This window comes from Aedes albopictus, chromosome 3 (genome assembly GCF_035046485.1).
Source record: "Aedes albopictus strain Foshan chromosome 3, AalbF5, whole genome shotgun sequence".
Lineage (NCBI taxonomy): Eukaryota > Metazoa > Arthropoda > Insecta > Diptera > Culicidae > Aedes > Aedes albopictus.
The window spans coordinates 78,503,356-78,526,320 of record NC_085138.1 but is presented as its reverse complement, the minus strand read 5'-3'; the positions used below and the strand labels follow the sequence as shown (position 1 = coordinate 78,526,320).

The following is a 22,965-nucleotide window of genomic DNA, read 5'->3' as shown; positions in this document are numbered from 1 at the left end:
CGCCTTTCCGTGAAAAGAACAATAGATGTTTTACTCGGATTAACCGAAAGGCCATTTTGGCGACACCAACCCTCAACTACCTGAAGGGCGCTTTGCATCAGGTCGAAAAGGGTGGTGATACACATACCAACTAACAATGCTAGAGGTAATCGTCGGCAAAACCATAAGTAGGAAAACCGCTGTTATTGAGTTCCCTTAATAGCGTATCTACTATGAGATTTCACCAAAGCGGTTGCAAGACTCCCCCTTGGGGGCATCCACAAACACTCAATTTCCTAATCCCTGCTAGACGCAATGTCGAGAAGAGATATCGGTTTTTGAGCATTTGGTGAATCCAATTGGAAATCATTGGAGATATACCATGACTCCGTGCGGCTTCCAATATGGCATCGAAAGGCACGTTGTCAAAGGCACCCTCGATATCTAAGAAAACACCCAAACAAGATTGCTTTTGAGCGAAACCTTTCTCGATGTCGTAAACAACCTTGTGTAAAAGAGTCACAGAGGACTTACCAGATTGTTGGTTCACATGAAGAGGAACGATGGTCAGATGAGCAACACGGATTTGATGATCCATAAAGCGCAATGAGAGTCTAATAGAGGTGGCGAAGAAGATACTTCGTGAGCGTGAGATCCCGTGTCTGGTGCAAAACATGTCACTACTACAAGCAAAGCGAGCTCCCATAAGAACGCGTGTCAAATAGTGACGTCACTATTTGTGTTTACATTTTTCTTTCCTTACTAATACATAGCCATCTCTTCTTCTTCCCCACCTGTAATATACTCTCATTGCATAATGCGTTCTAAGCATTTCAGAAGAAAAGGGGTCAAACTGATAGGTCTGACCCAGTTGAACTTCACAGAATGAACTTCACAGTAATATCCCGCCATGATTTGGGAATATACCCCGTAGCAAAACTGCAAACAAGTATATTTTTTTTTTCAAAACATGTTTGAAACAGTGGCGTCTCGTAACCTCACTTTTAACCTGTTCAACGACTCTGAAACTTCAATTTACGGAGAATACAGGGTTAGAATCAAATGTAAAATGAGTGAAAACGGCTATTCTCGTCATTTTCTATTAAATACAAGTTATTTCTTGAGAAAATTGAGGAATTTGCACTTGTTGAACAGGCATCATCTAAATCACTTGGAGTGTCAATGGATGGTGAGTATCCATGAAATTTGGCCGCAACCAAAATCTGTAAAAAGATCCCAGTTTGTTGACCGAGGATTCCTGAAACGCAATGCTTGCGAAGTAACATTTAAATGTTCAAAAACGATGTAGCGATCATCAGATAAAGATTCTTCATCTGAAACATGCCATTGATCAGCTCATGACTAATTCTACTAGAGCAAAGCGTTATATCTAACACTTCCTGTCTAGCAGATACCATGAAGGGTGGGCGGTTGCCTATGCTAAGTAATGCAAGATCTGTACTACTTAAGTACTCCATCAAACTGGAGCCTCTCAAGTTAATGTCTGAGCTGCTCCAGATGATATGGTGAGCATTAGCATCACTGCCAACAATTAGCGGAAGACTTTTTGAAGTGCAGTAAGTATGCGATGACTTGTTTGAAAGCATCCGTAGGGGATGGTTCATTATTCGGTAAATAAACCGAACAATAAATGTGTTTTCTGTTGAGGTTTCCAACAGATACAACAATTGTGATAGCACATACATCTATGATGGTTAGTTCAGAGATGAGTGTAGCAACTTTTGCGTTGTTGACAAGCACACAGGCTCGAGGCATGACACGCGAATTTGCCACTTCATGTTTACTGAAAATAGCAAACACCGGGTTCACAAGGTTTCCTAGATAGAAATTCCCCTTACGAAAGTAAGGTTCTTGTATCTACTAAGGCCACTTAGGCTGTACCATTTTGCATAAGTCTGCAAATATTGATCGTTGCTGTTCTTTTATGCTGAAGATTGATCTGAGCTATCCTAACCGTAGCCACTACCCAAACTAGGAAAGATTAAACTCTTCGCAATAACAGCACAACAAAGAACAACAGCAATAAAACCAGATCGGTGTCGATTGGAAAACGCCAAAGGCGAGGATACACAGAATAGGGGCTGTCCATAAACCACGTGGTCATGCGGGGGGGGGGTTCGGCCAATGACCATTTTGTATGGACGAAAAAAAAATTTTGTATGGACTAATGACCACGGGGGGGGGGGGGGGGGGGGGGTTGAGAAGTCCAAAAAAATGACCACGTGGTTTATGGACAGCCCCATACACTGTGTAAATCGCATAATGCGAAAACATATAGGTGAAAATTTAAACTAATTAACAACATCTTCATAATCCCGCCCTCATTTGGCCTCAAGTGAGACTAAAGAAACACATGGTCCACTGCACCATTGCTCCGGTTAGCGCAGTAAGGGCAACATACTGTAGAGGGCGCCCTGGTATTCCACAGGCTCCGTTAGCGGTTAGGTTTTTATTAGACCCCCCTAGCCATTCATTTCTAGGCACGGTAAGCATAAAGCCGCATCACACCATGAATTAGGGGTCACCAATTGGTGGATTCTTACCACCGGAACAGGCGGTCCGTAGTGTTATTCTTAGCCAATTGAGACAATCGCTACCGACACTACACTGCTATCTAGGCTGATCGAGAAAAGAAGGTAATATTGATGATCAACTTCATACGGGCTCGAACAGCCGTAAAGTAAACCGTAAACCGAAGGGCAGGAATCTATTTAGTACTAGCTTACCCGGCAAACTTTGACTTGCCAAGCTGTGGTGGTTTGACAACTGTTGAGGACATCGCAGCAACGCACTCTAGATTGATTTCAATAGGAGGCAATCAGTGAAGTACTAGATTGAAAGTAGTGAGCTGGATTTTTGTATGGTGAGATGTTCAATTCTCCATTTCTGCAATGAAATGGTTCAAACAGCGTGGGTATTATGATTTCTTGACTAATTTGATGCTGTTTGAGCAAAAGTTTGTGTAACTGTGTTGTTGAAGTTGCATGAAATAAATAATACAACAACAAAGTTACCCAAACTTTTGCTCAAACAGCATCAAATTAGCCAAGAAATCATATAACCCACGCTGTTTGCACCAATTCATTGCAAAAATGGAGAATTGAACATCTCACCATACAAAAATCCAGCTCACTACTTTCAATCTAGTACTTCACTGATTGCCTCCTATTCAATCATGCCAAATTTCTACCCGGCTCATGAAAAATCAGTATTTTTACATTCATTGTACTTCTTGAATGATTTTCGTAACTTTTTCTGCATATAAACACAGCCACCATGAAAACGAATCGAACCGTGCAAGAGCCATCCTAATCGGTTCAGCCATTTGTGAGTTTTGTTGCCTCAAAGGGATTTCAAACTCATTTTTATATATATACAGGGGATGGCCAAAATGTTTGGGATAGGCAACTTTTTTTCTCCCACAAAAAAATTCAACATGCTGTAACTTTTCATACAGTGCATCAAAAAATCTCAAATTTTGACTGTTTGTCAACCTATTATATGTGCATCATTGGTACAAATTTGGGCTCGATTGATTAATGTTTCGCAAAGTTAGAACCGTACGGGTAAAACACTATTTTTCAGATAACTCATTTTTGAGCTGTCATATCTCGGAAACCAGTGAACCGAATTGAATGAATTTTTTAACGTTTATCAACAATATATTGATACTTAATACGACGTTATAAAATGTAATATTTTCTCACGGCGAATTAAGTTATACCGGGTTGACATTTTTACCCATATAGAGGAAAATAACTCAAATTTACAACACCACACAAAAATTACTAAATATGTTCTTTCTTCAATCTAAATAGGCTCTAATATATCTGATCAGAGATAACTTGAGAACAGAAGTTGAAAATCTTTTTATATCAACACTAAAATTTATTGACACTGATGTAAAAATATTACATTTTTTCGAGAAAAATCCAAAAAGTGTCAATCCATGATAACTTTTTTCAACGCTTAAAAAGTACCTATGTTTTAGCAGTTTGTGAAGCACTTACATATGGTTAGTGTACGTTCAAAATTTCATTCAATTCGGTTCACTCGTTTCCGAGATATGACAGCTCAGAAATTAGTTGTCTAAAAATAGTGTTTTACCCGATCGGTTCTAACTTTGCGAAACATTATTTAATCGAGCCCAAATTTTTACCAATGATGCACATATAATAGGTTGACAAACAGTCAAAATTTGAGATTTTTTGATGCACTCAATGAAAAGTTATAGCTTGTTGAACTTTTTTGTGAGAGAAAAAAAGTTGCCTATCCCAAACATTTTGGCCACCCCCTGTAGATAGATAGATAGATTACATCAATCATATTTCTCCAGAATACGCAGTTCGTGGCTGGCGTTATCCATCCTCGGTCACGCCCGATGCTCGCCAAGTCATGCTCCGCTCTGATCCACCCATAGTGCTTTCTGCACTCCACGCCTTTTAGTGCCAACCTCTGTCGCGAACACCAATTTTGCAGGGTTGTTGTCCGGCATTCTTGCAACATGCCCTGCCCAGCGTATCCTTCTGGCTTTGGCCAACTTCTGGATGCTGGATTCGCCGTAAAGTGCAGCGAGTTCGTGGTTCATGCTTCTCCGCCGGTACACACCAAAGGGTAAAGGGTAACATAGGTATGTGTAGTTCCCGGGATCCTACATAATTCCTTCGAGGTTTTCCCGGTGGAAACAGGAGTTTCTCTCAGAATGTTGCTCAGATGTTACCGCGGAATTTCTCCTAAAGTTTTTCTCGGGATTTCTCATGAATGATTTTCCGCGATTCCTCCCGGTATTTCTCTTGGGATTACCCCAGAGTTTCTACAGGGCTTTCCCTAGAATTTCTGCTAGAGTTCTTCCAAAGGTTTCTTCTGCTTCTTCTTCTTTATGGCTTGACGTTCACAAGTTCCAAGGCCTGCCTCTCTTCAACTTAGTGTTCGTAGAGCACTTCCATAGTTATTAATTGAAGGGCTTTCTTTGCCTGCCATTGCATGAAATTATACATTGTGTGGCAAGTACAATGATACACTATGCCCAGGGAGTCGAGAAAATTGTCCCGACCGGAACGGGAATCGAACCCGCCGTCTCCGGATTGGCGAACCATAGCCTTAACCACTAGGCTAAGTGAAGACCCCCAAGGGTTTCTTCAACAGTTTTTCACGGATTCGGCATTTCTTTTCCGAAGTTTTCTCCTGTAATTCCTTCAAGAAATTTTCGTAAGTTTTGCTTATAGAGTATTTGCGTATTTGTTTTGTTCCGATGTTCCTTTTGGGATTTCTGCAGGAGCTAATGCTGATATTTCTTCCTGGAAGTTCTTCCTGCGATTTCTTCCACAGTTTTCCAGGCTTTTTCTCTCGGTTGTTTAGCATGATTCATCTTCCAGACACTCTGGAAGCATATCAGGTGAATCTCTGCGAGAAATCCCGAGAGGTACTCCTACAGAGAATTCGTAAAAAAAACCCTGCAGATATCCTGAAGGAACTTAGGTAGAAATCCCAAAAACTCTCTACGAAATCATTGTCTATCGAAATCAATGAGCTCTTTCAAATGTTAGTTCTCAAATACGTATCAATAATTTTAATGCTATTTTGGTCGAACATGTGTTCTCAGTGAACAATAAACGTTCGACCTTGACGAACTCCGGCCAATTTGTTTGTCTCGCAGATGGTATGAACATTGCACAATGGTCCACGAACCAGATTTACGAGGAAAGATGCATGCAGCGCCTTCAAATGATTTTAGACCAATATGGTCTTCTACAAAGTTGTTCCTAAAAATAAGGCCCTGTTTTTTATTAGGGTGGTCCATATGTTTAAATAAATTGGCAAGCAAACTTTTTTATTTGCAAGAATAACTGTGTACATTCTTCGGGAAACATAAAAAAATATCTTTTGCCCGCATTCAAAAGAAGAAATGTTGATATAAAACATATCAAAAAATTAAAGGGGTGTTATTTTTGTAACTCAAGTGAAAAATACTTGAAAAGTGCCAATTTTTTTCTAGAAAATCATCAATATCTTTTGAACGGAATGACGTAGCAACATTCTCAGCGCACGAATGTGCGTTTTTTAAAGCTCTAAAACTGGTTCTTAGACAACTTTGATGAGAAATTTGAAACAAAAAAGATAAAGGGATTAAACTGTTTTGACCAAATTTGGAGCATTTTCCCATAGTTTTCATAGAGTGACACTAGAACAAACCGTTTTATTGCTTTATCTTTTTTGTTTCAAATTTCTCATCAAAGTCGCCTAAGAACCACTTTTAGAGCTTCCAAAAACGCGCATTTTCGTGCGCTGAGAATGTTGCTACGTCAATCCGTTCAGAAGATATTGATGATTTTCTAGAAAAAATATGCACTTTTCAAGTATTTTTTACTTGAGCTGAGCTTGAGCTTGAGCTTGATTGACCGCCCGTGGATGCTACTCCAGTATCGCCAGACCAGCTACACTCACACAAGGACCAATCAGATAACTGCCGGGGACTAGCAGGCATCTTCAGTGTGTGAGCGTTGGTGATCTTCTATTTTTAGGCGACAATGGCGCCTGCCACGTCAGGTTGCAGGTCAATGTGGGGAAGGGGTAAGGAAGTGATGATTGCAATCGTTTGTATCCACATCTGGCCGAATATACCTCTGCGCCAGCACAAATTCATGCGGATGTTGGAGTGTTGGTGGGAATTGGTTGGCAGAAGGTTCACACATTGGTGTGTGGATACCAGGGGAAGGTGATAGAATTGTGTGTTTTTTATTATTTTGAAGATGTGCGGCACAGTTCGCTTGATTGCATAATTTGTAGGCGTTTTCTAATAGGATTGTGACACTGTGCTGTGAAAGTTTGGAAGAAAGGGGAAACGGCTTTTTCAATCCGTTTGTGTTCTAGCGACGGCTATGAACATGTTTATATACATGAGTTGTATACGTAGAGAGCAGAGAGAAAATATATAGAAAGATATAAAGTAGGAGGAAAAGGGACGGGCCAGGGATTGAACCCAGGACCTTCTGCATATAAATCAGAAGCGGTAGCCACTAGACCACCAAGCCCGTCAAGTATTTTTTACTTGAGTTACAAAAATAACACACCTCTAATTTTTTGATATGTTTTATAACAACCTTTTTTCTTTTGAATGCGGGAAAAAGATATTTTTTATGTTTGCCCCAACCCGTCATAACACCTTTTAAAAAAACTATGATTTTTTAAGAAAAATGCCTGTAATTTTTGAACCAAAAGAGATAACGATCATCTCAGCGCACGAAACGACACGTCTTCAAATACTCTACAAGTGTTTCTTGGGCGACTTTGATGAAAAATCGAAACTGAAAAAGTAAAGGCCAGAAAACCGGTTTTTCTTGAACCACCCTAAGCTTATTCAGAAAAATACCTCTAGATCGGTCAATTTTAAAGCTACATAAAAAGTGTCTTCGGCAAACTTGCTCAAAGTTGATAGATCTACAACTTTCCCGAAGAATGTATACAATTATTCTTGCAAATAAAAAAGTTTGCCAACCGATTTCTTTGAAAATATGGACCACCCTAATTTTCATGCACATTGGAAAGAGGGCCTTATTATTAGGGACAACTTTGTAGAAGACCATATTTGCCTAAAAACTCATTTGACGGCGTTGAATGCATCTTTCCTCGTAAATCTGGTTCGTGGACCACTGTGCATTGCATTGTGAGAAGAATCAAACAGTTACAGCTCCGTTCCAACCTGACAGGTAAAGTAGTAGTCGAGATGGAAATAATTGCTTACTCTAGAATTGGTCCCACATTACCGATTGAGTTTTTGGTTATACTGTATGTAAAGGTTTGGCAATTGACTGAATTCTGAATTACAAGATGTGAGTCATTCGCTCGAGTACCCTTCATAAATGTTCGCATAAAAACAAACTTCCATGCGTGTTACCTGCCTGCTTGCCACCGCCTTAGGTTCATCAACCTGGCCAGTGTCAAAGTTGTGCCTTATCCTCCCACGGCCATTATTCAATATTGCTCACTTTCATGAGTGTGCTAATTGCTTTGGTAATCATACGGTGGTACCTCGAACTGCTGCCTTCCGAGACGGCCCCTGACTAAGACTACCGCAAACGCCCCCTCATCATGGTCTACCGAGTGCTTGGTTCGAGTAGTTTGGTTTGGTCATCCTTCATTATTACCTCAACACACGTGCCGAGCATACCTTAAAACTCTTTCCGACGGGCGACCGCGACACGGACGGATGGTACCTACTCTCATGCCGATGCATTCACCTCACGATCAAACGAGTGAATTGACTGCGGAGCGGAGTGCCGCGGCCTCAATCGTCGTCGTCGTCGGCGTGTAATCTTCGCGCATCTGCCCAAAATTTGAACGGTTCAGGCAACAAACAGATGCATGCACCACAGGCAAGCAGAGAAAGAGTGAACGCGGCTCCTAGGAGGTTGAAAACAAAATTGCAAAATGCACGCCACTGTTGGCTGCTGCCACCGCCGCGCCAGCCACCACCAAATTGGCACTAATTTCGATCGAAACGAGAATGAAGAGGGCGCGTGCTGGCTGGTGGGCACGTGATTTTGGGAATTCATTGCATTGGGCGATCCTTGTGAAATAATGAGATAATGAGAATGTGTTCTTTTGGGTGGTAATTGTCCAAAAGAAACAGAAAGGGAAATTGAAAATGATGAAATTGGCTTATTTTCAACTAGGTCTCTCGATTGGGAATTTCGTTTGAGGGTCGATTTCTATTTTATGTGTTCATTAAGGTGAAAGAACTTGAGCGTTTTATACAGGGCGAATTTTGCTTGCGTTTGCAAGTCATCTAGAGCATAAAATCTAACACAACCTGGGGGGTCAATTATTCTGAAGCATATGGGAAACCGCGACATTTCCGGCCGAGTGGATGCAAGGCGTCTTAGTCAAGGTACTCAAAAAGGGTGACCTTACTGTATGTTATAATTAGCGTGGCATCATGTTATTGTGTAAGGTTAACCGGGGCAAGTTGAAACGGGTGGGGCAAGATGAAACGCGAAGTTTTGAAATAGATTTCAATACAATTTGGAAATATATCCTTCGCTAAAAGATTGTTTGAATCAATATCTACGTGTTATGGCGATCGAACTGTTTATCATCATTAGAAAACATTATGTTAACCCGCTGTTTCATCTTGCCCCACCCGTTTCAACATGCCCCGGTGTTCCTTATCGTTTTCAAAGTCCTCTGCAAAGTGATCCTTAATCGGATACAGGAAAAGATTGACGCAACTCTCCGACGGCTGCAAGCAGGATTCCGTGACAGATGATCCTGTGTGGACCATATTGTCACGCTCCGTATCATCTTGGACCAAATGAATGAATTCCAAGAGTCTCTCTACTTGGTGTTCATTGATTATGCAAAAGCTCTCGACCGTCTCAATCACGAAAACATGTAGGAAGCTCTCAGGCGCAAGGGTGTCCCTGAGCAAACCATCGACCTCATTGAAGCACAGTGCAGGGCATTTTCGTGCCCTGTGAGTATTAACGGTGTCATGTCCGATCCCATCCGGATCGTTGTTGGAGTGAGGCAAGGATTTATACTATAACCGCTACTGTTCGAAATCGTGGGTTGCTGTGGCAGTTCATCAGCATGGAGCACCTAAATGACTTCGAATTGGCTGAAGACGTTGCTTTTCTAGCACAACGGCGCTCTGATATGCAGAGCAAGCTCGATGATCTCGCCAATCGCTCCTCGGCGGCAAGTCTTACTTACCAACAACGTCAACAAGACCAAATCGTTGGATTAATACACACGGTCAACTCTTCCAGCTTTACGGTAGCTGCTCAGGCAGTGGACAATGTTGAAAGCTTCCGATATCTTCATAGCCAAATGGCGGCCGATGACGGCACCAAGATCGACATAGGTGCACGGATCAAGAAGGGCGAGGGCTGATTTTGCTAGTTTAAGAAATGTATGGATAAACAACCAGATTAGTCGACGCATCAAAATCCGAATTTTCAACTCGAATGTGAAATCTGTGCTGCTGTACGCCAGTGAAACTTGTGTGTATCAATGGAGAACACTTAACGGTCTTCATCAATAAATGCCTGCGGGGTATAATTTGTGCATGGTGGAGTTCAATATTGCAAAAGGATCGCATTAGCCTAAAAACCATCGTGCCAAAATTTGGAGTCCGTATCTTAAGGCAGAACAGTTCTGCCACCGTTCCGAATGTTCTGGTGATAACGCCCATGTCGTCCACGAAGCACACACATTGACCGGATTTTGTGAAAATCGTACCCCATAGCTCTGTGCGGTCGATACTGTCGTATGCCGCCTTGAAGTCGACCTTAGGACGTGGTATTCACGGCATTTCTGGAGGATATGCCGTACGGTGAAGGTCTGGTCCACTGTCGACCGGTCGTCGATGAAGCTGGCTTGATAACTTCCCACGAACTCATTCGTTTTAGGTGACAGAGTACGGAAGATTTGAACCAACCTCGGGTAACAAATCTCTCTAATAAAGACATCTTTCAACCTGTTTTGGACTAAAACAAAAATGGGTTTCTAGAATTTCAATCTTGGCTACTGTTTGCGACTTGTCCCATCGCATCGGGGGGCATCCGGAACCGATTCGGGGATGAACCGGAGAAGGGCATATTCAGAGGAGATAAATTTGAGTTTGAGAATGACAGACCCGGTCAGGGTGGCATTTCGAATCCAGATTAGCTTTCTATTCCGCAGAATCGTAACATATGCTGCGGCTAAGTTGGTTAAAGCTCCGGACTAGCAAAACGGAATCGTGGGTTTGTATCCCACTAATCTTCTTCTTCTTCTTTATGGCTCTACGTCTCCACTTAGACTTGGCCTTCCTCGCTTCAGTTTAGTGTTCTTTGAGCACTTCCACAGTTATTAATCGAAGGGCAACAACAAGGTGAACAACAAATCACAGTGCAGGTAACGCAGCTGAACCTGAACCACTGTGATGCGGCTCAGCAACTGCTTTGTCAGGCGGTTTCTGAGTGGGAGACGGATATCGCCATCATTTCGGACCCATACCGAGTACCCGCCGGCAACGGCAACTGGGCCTCGGATGGGACCAGGAAAATGGCGGCGATATGGACGACGGGTAAATACCCCGTGCAGGAGTTGGTACCTATGAGGGCTTCGTGGTCGCCAAAGTAAAAGGGGTCTTCTTCTGTAGCTGTTATGCGCCTCCGCGGTGGCCGATCGAGCGGTTCACGCAAATGCTGGATCGCTTAACGACCGTGCTAACAGGGCGAAGGCCGGTGGTAATAGCGGGTGACTTTAATGCCTGGGCTGTGGAATGGGGAAGCCGTTTCACGAACCAGCGGGGTCAGATCCTGCTAGAAACACTGGCCATCTTAGATGTCGACTTGGCTAACGTCGGTACCAAGAGTACCTATAGTCGAAACGGAGCGGAGTCAATTATTGACGTGACCTTTTGTAGTCCTGGTGTTAAAACACCAAGTGGCTACACTTTCTTTCAGCTTTATAGAACAGCTCAAGCTAAAATATATTTCAATATTAAGGAGGAAATCAGACAATCTACTGTACAATACTTACAATTTGGTGTAGGCTTAGTATTCTTAGGTTAAGTTTGAATAAGGATCAGTTAGTGTTTACTGGACGCTGTAATAGTAGATATACGTTTTAGTTTAAATTCGGTAAAGAATAATCCCAATCCAACTCACAAGCTTAATACAATTCGCTTTTTCAGTAATTATGCGGCTCGAATATTCTCGACCTAAGCTTTCGTACACTACCTATAGGAACAATTTGGGGTTATTCGCATCACCGATATTTAGCTATTAAATTCAACGTTTTCACCTTTAGTATAAGAAATCCACAACAGCGTATGATACGAATTCAGTAGCAATAATAACTTATAACTATAACTGATGTTTTAGGATAATCAAATTAATTTTAATTTAGGTTTAGATAGACACTCGTAGATCACCACGTTGAGGTAACTTTTGATTACGGTTTTGTTGTTATTGCATTATCATCGTTGCGTCCTGCTGTCATCGATATCCCCTTATCACATGGGTTAGTGTGAGTGACTCTATCAGAGCCGGACTCAGTCGGCTGTACAGTGAGGCGTGGCGATGCAGCAACATTCCCGCCTCCGTAACACTGCGTGTTCAAAGCAGTTTTACCAGAAGATATCACGTCTAGTACAGCCAGCTTGCACGCCGGCCTTCTCATAAACCCTGTACTTGTTTGCACAGTTGCTCGCCGCACCCGTCCGTCTGGCCCTGGCTGCATTTCGGTTACTCGTCCACGAATCCAGCTGTTCCGTTTTGAGGCCTCCGCTACAAGTACTAAGTCTCCCACTTCGATGGGCTTGGTATCGCAGAACCATTTAGTCCGCCGGCAGATGGTCGGCAAGTATTCTTTCAGCCAACGGTGCCAAAAGATGTCCAACTGATGACATATCTGCTTCCAGTTGTTCGAAACTGCTTCACGATGATCGGTGGGGTTCTTTGGCGGTTGCTTGACTCCTTTTGAGCTTCCGAGTAAGAAGTGGTTCGGTGTTAGAGCTTCTTGTTCTTCCGATTCCAACGGTAGGTAGGTCAGCGGTCGAGAGTTGACAATACTCTCCGCTTCCGCCAGCAATGTTAGCAATCCTTCATCGTTTAACTTACGGCCAGTGTCGATGTTCTCGATAGCGGCTTTCACGGAGCGCACCATCCTTTCCCAAGCTCCGCCCATGTGCGGGGCTGACGGCGGATTGAAGCACCACTTGGTGTTGGAGTTTGTAAAGGTCTCTGCTAATCCGTTGTTGATTTGCTCTTTAAGCAGTTTCTCGGCACCTTGAAAATTGGTGCCGTTGTCACTATAAACTTCTAGAGGTGCTCCACGGCGCGCGACGAAACGACGAAAACAAGTGATGCAGCTCTCGGTACTCAGGCTGTGTGCCACTTCGAGGTGAACTGCTCTTAAGGCGAAACTGGAAGCATTTCCTCACTTTTTGGTTTTTGATTTTTTATTAAATAACGAAGCGATATTTTCAAAATCGGTTTTCGTACACATGTAGAGGATGGATCAAGGTATCTTCTGATTTTTTTCGTAGTGGAAAATGTTTTTCGTTTTTTCAGAAACCATTTTTGAACGAAATTTCACAAAAAAATGGTTTATGCAAAAAATGGAAAACATTTTCCACCTCAAAAAAATTCAGAAGATACCTTGATCCATACTCTACATGTGTACGAAAACCGATTTTGAAAATATTGCTTCGTTATTTAATGAAAAATCAAAAACCGAAAAACTGGGAAAATGTTTCCAGTTTCGCCTTAAAGTTAGGCACGTAAATAGGGCCACCCAGCGTTTTACGTGACTACGTCCTACCTTCACTAGTACTGGCCCGAAGTAGTCTACACCCACATTTGTAAACGGTCGTTCAAAAGACGCCAGTCTGGCGGCTGGCAATGGTGCCATCTTCGGCGGAGATGGCAGACATTTGTAAATTTTACACCATTGGCAAGTTCTTGCTGTTTTGCGTACTGCAGCGCGAAGTTGCGGTATGTAGAAATTTTGCCGCACTTCGTTCACGACGGTTTCGGCATTTATATGATGGTTTCGGCGATGATAGTGATCCAGAAGGAGAACTGTTACTCGATGTGACTTCGGTAGAATTATCGGGAACTTGGTATTAAATCCAACGTAGGAGGCTGAGCCGATACGCCCGTTTTGCCGCAGTACTCCGAATTCGTCAAAATAGGGTGACAAATTGGCGATAGGTGATGATTTCGACACTTCTGATTTCTCTGCTTTTAGTTGTAAAATCTCACTCGGAAACGATTCTTCTTGAGCGAGTCGCCAAAGAGTGTTCTCAGCCTCACGAATTTCTTCAGAGTTCAGCGGCCCTATGCGTCGCTGTTTTTTCGTCCTCCGTACATTGTAGATGAACCGCAAGGTATAGGCAGTCGCTCTTAGTAGCCGAGCCCAGCGAGAGAACCGCTCAATTGGTATTGACGGTTCATGTCGCGTGACTTCGTGAACGAAACAGGTACGAATTTCTTCCTCTGTACAAAGGTTCCTCACGTGATGTTGTTGTGGCCACTGCTGCTCGGAAGAATGCAGAAACTGTGGTCCTTGAAACCACCTTCCGTTGGGAGAAAGATAGGGGCCACTGCCCCACTTCGTGGCTTCATCTGCAGTATTCATTTTGGTAGGAACCCATTTCCATTCGCTAGCTTCTGTTGTCGTGAGAATTTCTCCAATACGGCAGGCTACGTACTGTCGGTATCTACGTGCGTCTGATCGAATCCATGCTAGCACTGTGCTGGAGTCCGACCAGAAAACCCTTCTTTCGATTGAAATAACGTGGTTCTCACCAATAAAGGACGCTAACCTAGCGCCAAGGACGGCCGCCTGCAGCTCCAAGCGAGGTATAGAAAGTGGCTTAAGGGGGGCCACTTTGGTCTTCGCCGCGATGAGGCTACAGATGACCGTTCCATCGAAAAGTGTGAAGCGGAAGTAGGCAGCAGCAGCGTAGGCTTCTTCACTTGCATCCACGAAGAGGTGAAGCTGGACAGATTCCACTGCCGAAGAGACAGATTTGCCGATATAGCAGCGGGGAAGGCGAATGGTGTCTATCTGATTCAGGACGCATATCCATTTCATCCAGTGGTCGAACTCTTCATCGCCGATTTCCTCGTCCCAATCCTTACCAGAGCGCCATATCGATTGGATTAAAATCTTTCCATGCACGGTGTACATGGCTAACAGTCCGAGTGGATCGAACAGAGACATGACGCATCTAAGTACTTGACGCTTGGTCGGCCGCCGGCCGTCATCGATGATCGCAGCTATGTCCTTCCGCATTTGCGTTGAAAATGCCAGCACGTCCTCCGTTGGTAACCAAAGCATACCGAGAATCCTCTCCGTTACACCGCTGTTTTCTAGTTGCAGATCTTTCGTCGTTGGAACCGTCGTTTCTCCAAGATGGGTGAGAACTTCGGCAGAGTTGGAGCGCCAACCCCGGATTTCAAAACCGCCTCTTCCGTGGATCATTTTCACTTCTGAGGCTACTCGTCGAGCTTCTTCCACCGTGTCGAAACTGTCCAAGTAGTCGTCCACGTAATGGCACTTGGTAATGCCTTCCGCTGCCCTGGGATAGTCCTGCGCAAAGTCCTCTGCGTTTCTGTTCTTAATGTATTGAGCGCTACAAGGAGAGCAGGTAGAGCCAAAGGTGGCCACATCCATGAGATATACATCAGGTTCCCGGCTCGAGTCTTCCCTCATCAGGAATCTCTGTGCATGGCGGTCTTCTGGCCGAATGCGGAGCTGGTGAAACATTTCACGGATGTCGGCGCTGACCGCCACGGCCTTTTCCCGGAAACGAAACAGAACTCCAGGGAGAGAGTTCAATAGATCCGGTCCTTTAAGAAGAACAGTATTGAGGGAAACGCCGTCCACTTTGGCAGCCGCATCCCAAATTAGCCTAATCTTTCCGGGCTTCTTCGGATTGGTGACAATTCCAATAGGCAGATACCAAGTTCGACGAGGATCAGCTGCCAAGAGTTCTTCTTCCGTGGCACGATGAGCATAGCCCTTCTTTTCGTAATCCTGGATTTGTTGAACTACGGTCGCCTTCAGCAGGGGTTCTCGGGACATTCTTCTTTCTAGGCATTCCAACCGCCGAAGAGCCATCGGATAGCTTTCCGGAAATTCGAAGTGATCAAATCTCCAAAGCAGCCCGGTTTCAAACCTATCGGGCAAACGTACAGTAGTCTCGTGTAGAATCTTCCTTGCTCGCACATTTTCAGCTGACTCCAGTTGTACCGCCTGCTTGGTACCCGTTTCTTCTTGTTCGAAGTACTGCTTGACAACGTCGTGTAGGTCCATCTCCGGCTCCGATTGCATGATGTGACAGCTTACTCCAACGGATTTCGTGTTGCTACTTCCCCCGTAGACGCACCAACCGAGTCTTGTCTTGGTGGCGACGGGGTCACCTTGATGTCCTTCTCGTAGTTTTAGCGGCAGTGACAGATTCAGCTGGTCGAGTCCAATAAGCAGGCGTGGGACCGCGTCCTCATATCCAGATATGGGAACCCCTTTCAAGTGGGGGTATTTTTGTGTTAGCCGGTCCACATTTAGCGACTGTATCGGAAGCTTTAGTTCGGACACTGTTCTAGCACTCCGAACTGAAAAGGACTTGCTACCAGACATCCCCGATATTCTGAAGGAAACTTCTTCAGAATCTGCTTCACATCGAGTTACGTTGCTAGTCCAGTTCAGGTACAATTTTCCCTTTGGTCCGGACTCACCGAGTTGTTGGGCTATTGATTTTTCAATCAACGTTAGGTCGGAACCATCATCTAGAAAGGCATACGTATGTATTTTGCCGGCCTTCCCTGTAAGCGTTACGGGGACGACGCGGAACAGCGTTTTCGATAGCTGGTCCCGATGTGAATGGTTTTCGGCGGTGATAGGTCCAACTTGGTTCTCCGACTTAGAGTGCAGTAGGGGGTGGTGCTTGTATTCACAGCCATCGATACCACATTTAGTCGACAGCCGGCAGCGATTGCGGCCGTGTGGGTTTAGACAAGTGCGACATAGCTTGAGCCTATGGATACTGCTCCAACGATTCTCAATGTTGAGATCCAGGAACTGTCGGCAGTCTTTGATTCGATGATCTGGTTTCTCGCAGACTGGACAGTGGCGTGATGTCGTTTCTGGTTTCGTTCCCGTGTTTGTACTAGGCTGACTGCTATTGTTGTTCGATGCATGTGCATAGAGCTGCATCTTCTCTTTCGGTTTACCCGTTCTCTTCGGGTCGGTTGCTCGACGATCGCCTGAATAGTTCACCAGTTTGGTCACTTGACTCGCCGCCGTAACCATGTGTGACATGTACGTTGCGAAACTTTGCAGTGTGACGTTTGCTACGGTTTGCTTGTACATCGCCCATTGGAGCTTCATCTGGGAGGGCAGTTTGTCTTCGAGCTCCTGCAGTAAGGAGGGGTTGTTCAGGTGAGCTGTTTCTCCTGACGCTTGCAGGTGGTCGCAGAGACCTTGCAGTTCCATTCCGAACTCGATCACCGTTTCGAGGCGTTCCATCCTTGGGGCTGGAGTTTGTCGCACTCTGTTCAGCAGAGCGGTTATTAGCAACCCTGGGCGGCCGAACAACATCCGCAATGTTTCCACCACTTGGGGCACCGAGGCGGGCAACAGCAGGCGGCTGCGTACTGATTCCCTAGCATGCCCTTTCAAGCATCGCTGCAGCCTGATGAGGTTTTCGGCGTTGCTGAACCCGCAACTCTCTGTGGTGATTTCGTACTGACTAATAAATATTGGCCAGTCCTCTGGGTTGCCGTCGAAATCAGGAAGATCCCGAGACATTACACGCCGAGCTGCAATTTGCGCATGAGTAGGCCCGTGCGCTGCTATTTCGGGCGTATCTTCGAAATTCATCCTGGAATGTTGTCTCGATTCGCTGTACATCACGTTTCTGGGCGGTGCGGCAGGGGTTTGCTCGAAAGGATCTGCTTGCGGTCCGTTCGGTACTGGAGGTGCTACCTGTCGCACTCTGGCGGTACTTCTACGGGGACGATGGTCAATCTCCAACACGGACGGGGCGTACACGAAGGGTAGCGGTGGTACATCGATACTGGCGTCGTCTTCCGCGATGCTGCCTGGGGGCGCCGCCGGCGCTGGATAAGATGGCCGTCGTTGACGAAGTGATGGTGTAGGGAACGATGCTCGTGGCGTAGGAGTTGGGCGTGCGTAAGGCGCGATATTCTGCTCGGCGGTTGGGAGGAGAGCTGGTGTTTCTACTTGGGGAAGAAAGTTCTTGTTCGATCTGGGTCGAACAGGCAGCGTAGATTGATCACCCGCAAGGTAGGACGAAACTGGATTTCTATCTCCACGAATATCTGCATTTTGGAGAGCGGTTTCCGGATTTGGTGCCTGCTTGATCGCATCATTCGGCGTACTGCCGCTGGGCTCCTTGGTTCCGTCATTCCGCATCCATTGCATGATGCTTTCGCGATTGCTCCTACGGCTTCTGCTGCTCTTGACGCTTCCTTGATCATCTGCTTCCTGCATTTCCAGCAAGCTGAATTTTTCCTGTAGAAAGGTTTTCTCCAATTCTTCTTCCTCCATTATCTGCTGCCGTTCTTGCTCTAATCGCTTCTTCTCCAGGGCCTTCTCCTGGAGGAACCGTTTACGACGGATTTGCTGCTCCTCCTGCAGTCGTTGCAGCTCTAGCGCTTCACTGGCCGTCGATGAACGGCTGCTAACACTGATGGGTAAACAGTCGTCGCAAGCCCAATGTCGATTTTCGACCGATCGGGTTACACCCACGCAACTGAAGTGGTAGCAATCTTCGCACTCCTCGCATTGGACCATAGCGTCGGCCCAGTCCGGACGGTTGCAGGCCGGACACACACTCGTAGTGACATTCTGGACGGTGCTCTCGAGATTGGCCGCGTGATTGGTATTATGAGCCATCTTAGACTCAAATTCTTGAGTTTTGTTAAAACACCAAGTGGCTACACTTTCTTTCAGCTTTATAGAACAGCTCAAGCTAAAATATATTTCAATATTAAGGAGGAAATCAGACAATCTACTGTACAATACTTACAATTTGGTGTAGGCTTAGTATTCTTAGGTTAAGTTTGAATAAGGATCAGTGAGTGTTTACTGGACGCTGTAATAGTAGATATACGTTTTAGTTTAAATTCGGTAAAGAATAATCCCAATCCAACTCACAAGCTTAATACAATTCGCTTTTTCAGTAATTATGCGGCTCGAATATTCTCGACCTAAGCTTTCGTACACTACCTATAGGAACAATTTGGGGTTATTCGCATCACCGATATTTAGCTATTAAATTCAACGTTTTCACCTTTAGTATAAGAAATCCACAACAGCGTATGATACGAATTCAGTAGCAATAATAACTTATAACTATAACTGATGTTTTAGGATAATCAAATTAATTTTAATTTAGGTTTAGATAGACACTCGTAGATCACCACGTTGAGGTAACTTTTGATTACGGTTTTGTTGTTATTGCATTATCATCGTTGCGTCCTGCTGTCATCGATATCCCCTTATCACATGGGTTAGTGTGAGTGACTCTATCAGAGCCGGACTCAGTCGGCTGTACAGTGAGGCGTGGCGATGCAGCAACACCTGGCTTAACAAGTAGTTCGAACTGGAGAGTAGATGAGGGCTACACTCACAGCGACCACCTGGCGGTTCGCTACAGTATCGACTACAACAACAGCAGACAGCGGATAGAAGAAGAGGCGGCTAGGCCAAGGCCAAGCCCTCGTAGGTGGAAGACATCATACTTCGACGAAGAGGTATTTAGGGAAGCGCTCCGCCGTGAGCGGAACTTACTCGGTTTAGACGGCGACGAGCTGGTAGCGGTGCTCTCACGTGCGTGTGATGCGACCATGCCTAGGCGAGTCCACCCTAGAAATGGGAGGCCACCGGCGTACTGGTGGACCGACGCGATTGCGGACCTGCGCCGCGCCTGCCTACGGGCTAGGCGGCGGATGCAGCGAGCACGATCAGAGGAAGAGCGAAACGAACGGCGGGTGGTGTTCGCCGCTGCAAAAGCCGCGCTCAAGACCGAGATAAGAGCAAGCAAAAAGGCCTGCTTTGAGGGTCTCTGTCAGAGTGCCAATACGAACCCGTGGGGTGACGCCTACAGGATCGTTATGGCCAAGACGAGAGGTGTGATGGCTCCTACAGAGCAATCTCCAGAGATGTTGGAGGGGATCATTGGAGGACTTTTTCCGCGTCATGATCCTAGTCCTTGGCCTCCTTTCGTAGGACAGCCGGGGACTGGGGCTGGTGATGAGGAGAGGGTCACCGATGTGGAACTTGCGGGGATAGCTAAGTCCCTTAGCGTAGGTAAGGCCCCAGGTCCGGACGGAGTTCCGAACCTGGCCTTAAAAGTAGCTATTGCAGAAGCTCCCGAGATGTTCAGGTCTGCTATGCAGAAATGCCTGGACGAGGGAGTTTTCCCAGAAGCTTGGAAGAGGCAGAGCCTGGTACTATTGCCAAAGGCGGGGAAACCACCCGGAGACCCGTCGGCATATAGACCAATATGCTTGATTGACACGGCGGGGAAGGTGCTCGAAAAGATCATCCTCAATAGAATGTTGAGGTTCACTGAGGGCGTAAATGGTCTCTCGAGCAACCAGTATGGCTTCCGGAAGGGGAGGTCCACCGTAGACACTATCTTGTCGGTTACAAAAACCGCCGAGAAAGTACTCGAGCCTAAGAGGAGGGGAATTCGCTTCTGCGGGGTAGTGACTCTGGATGTAAGGAATGCATTTAATAGCGCCAGTTGGGCTGCTATTGCCGATGCGCTCTTGCGTCTGGGGATACCGGAGTACTTGTACAAGATTCTCGGAAGCTACTTCCAGAATCGCGTACTATTTTACGACACGAAGGTGGGTCGGAAGTGCTTTCACATAACCTCAGGAGTCCCGCAAGGTTCCATCCTGGGTCCGGTGTTATGGAATGTCATGTACGACGAGGTGTTGAGGTTAGAGTACCCAGTGGGAGTGGTGATTGTCGGATTTGCCGACGATATTACGCTCGAAGTCTACGGTGAAACGATCGAGGAGGTAAAGTTGACTGCCAACCACTCGATCAAGGTTGTGGAGGCGTGGATGCGGTCCAGGAAACTGGAGCTGGCTCACCACAAGACAGAGGTGACGGTTGTTAACAACATGCAATCGGCGCAGCAGACAGAGATCAGTGTAGGAGAGTGCACTATCATGTCTAAGCGCTCTGTCAAACACTTGGGCGTGATGATCGACGACAAGCTTACCTTCGGTAGCCACATCGATTATGCCTGTAAAAGAGCCTCCACAGCTATTGCGGCACTGTCCCGGATGATGTCCAATAGCTCAGCGGTGTAAGCCAGTAAGCGCAAGCTTCTGGCTAGTGTTGCTACGTCCATACTTAGGTATGGCGGCCCGGCGTGGGGTACCGCGCTAAGTACTGAATGCTACCGACGGAAGCTGGAAAGTACTTACAGGCTTATGTGTCTGAGGGTTGCGAGCGCGTTCCGTACCGTGTCACACGACGCTTTCTGCGTCATTACTGGTATGGTGCCTATCAGCATTCTTATCAGTGAGGACATGGAGTGCTTCGAAATGCGCGGCACAAGAGGCATACGCAGGACTGTCAGGATGGCCTCTATGGTCAAATGGCAGCGCGCGTGGGACAGTTCCACCAAAGGAAGGTGGACCCATAGGTTGATACCGAGGGTAGATAGTTGGATTAATAGGCGCCATGGGGAAGTTACATTCCACCTGACACAGGTCCTTACAGGTCATGGTTGCTTCCCGACAGTATCTACACCGTTTCGGGCATGCGGATTCTCCCGAATGCCCAGTGTGCAATGGTTTAGAGGAAACGGCGGAACACGTTTTGTTCGTGTGCCCGCGTTTTCGCACAATGCGTGACCGCATGCTTGCCACATGCGGGGAGGACACAACTCCGGACAATTTGGTCCAGAGGATGTGTAGGGATGAGTTTGGCTGGAACGCCGTTTCAACGGCTATTACCCATATCGTCTGGGAGCTACAGAGGAAGTGGCGCGTGGACTCGGAGAATGGCTAGTCCAGATGCAGTGCAAGAGGTGGTCCAGGGGTTCGGAGTCTGCTTCGTAGGTCATACCGGTGCCCTGCGGTCGAGATCGACCCTTACAGCGATTAAGTGGCCGCGGAGAGGAAGTCCCGGTAGCGGTGCTGTCGTGGCGTCGGTCTACTGGGTTGGATCCGAGCCCGTGGTTGGAAAGGGGTCCCCGGCAAGGGTCGGGGTAGGTGAGACCCTGCTGTCTGCAACCTACGGATGCATCTGATAGGGCCTGAAGGGTAGTGATACCCTTCCTTACGGGCAGGTCAGATCGGGTTGCATGTGGGCATCAGTTCTTGATGTCCGCTCAGCAGTAGGGCGCGGGCGGGGTTGACCCTGCCCGCCTTCCGAGGATAAAGGGAGTGGTGAGGACCACTCGATTCCGTTTCAGTCGTCGTCAGAAGTAGACGTATTTTTAAGCGCTCCGTAGTTAATTTTTATTTTAATTTTTTTTGCACACATCGCGCGCGATCGGTAAAAAATGCAGTGCAGTGTAAAAGCTTGTGGCATAAGCGACAACCGCTTCCAATGGAAGTGCGAGTTCTGCTTTAAATGCTATCACGCGGCGTGTATCGGGGTGCAACGACACCAGGAGAACTTTATCACGTCGTATATGGTTCCCTTGTGCGCCGACTGCCAGCATAATTTGAAAACTGGCATTGACACCCGCAAGGTGCTACACCAACAGCAGACATTAATTGAAACAAACAGTGCACAAGCTGACGCAAATCTCAGGGTAGCTGCTGATTTGAAGAGATTAAGTGCGGTTGGCGAACTGTTTGATAATATTGAGCTACAGCTGAGAAACAGCTGCTAGCATAAATGAAAGTACGACGTCCAGCCTAACGAATGCTGTATCGGCATTATCGCGCAAAATTGAAAACAGCCATACAGTACAAAGTACGGATAAATCGGCTGACGAGTTGGCCTCCATAAAAAATCATTTGACCGGGCTGCTGAACATCTCCATGAAATCCACGAAGCAACATATTAATGATTACGTGGAGGACTTGACTAAAGATTTGTCTGGGGAGATGAAGAAAATTTGTAGCGAAGTGCAAATGCTGAGCAGTCTCACCATTGATATGGCTGCGCATTGCAGTGACCACAACGCTAGTCACCCACACGATGCTTTGTCTGACTTGCAATCAGTTACCAGTTCTTTAAGTGAGGAAATTTTAAGCGAAATTAAATCTTTGACGACTGTCGTGAGTACATTAGAAGCCAAAATCGTTGATACACATCCTATACAAGCAGAATCGCCACCAAACTTGCTACAGGAGTTAACCGAAAAGGAATCCCACTGTACGCTTGAAAAATCTGGCTGGCGCAGCCTTGGGTCAAAGAATGTCTGGCGCTCTGACTGGACAGAATATGACACTCGTCAGCTGC

The 22,965-nt window shown here is 45.9% G+C and overlaps 1 protein-coding gene and 1 long non-coding RNA gene across 5 annotated transcripts in view; both read right to left on the bottom strand.

The window, feature by feature from the left end:
• Nucleotides 1–22,965, bottom strand: part of LOC134289964 (beta-TrCP) — a 355,456-nt gene that overhangs the window by 12,253 nt on the left and 320,238 nt on the right. The gene's annotated exons all lie outside the window — the stretch shown is intronic.
• LOC134289967 (uncharacterized) lies at nt 11,421–12,894 on the bottom strand. The gene is made up of 3 exons (XR_009998768.1): nt 11,791–12,894; nt 11,655–11,726; nt 11,421–11,592 (listed from the first exon to the last, which is right to left on the bottom strand). It is a non-coding gene; the product is annotated as an uncharacterized LOC134289967 (long non-coding RNA).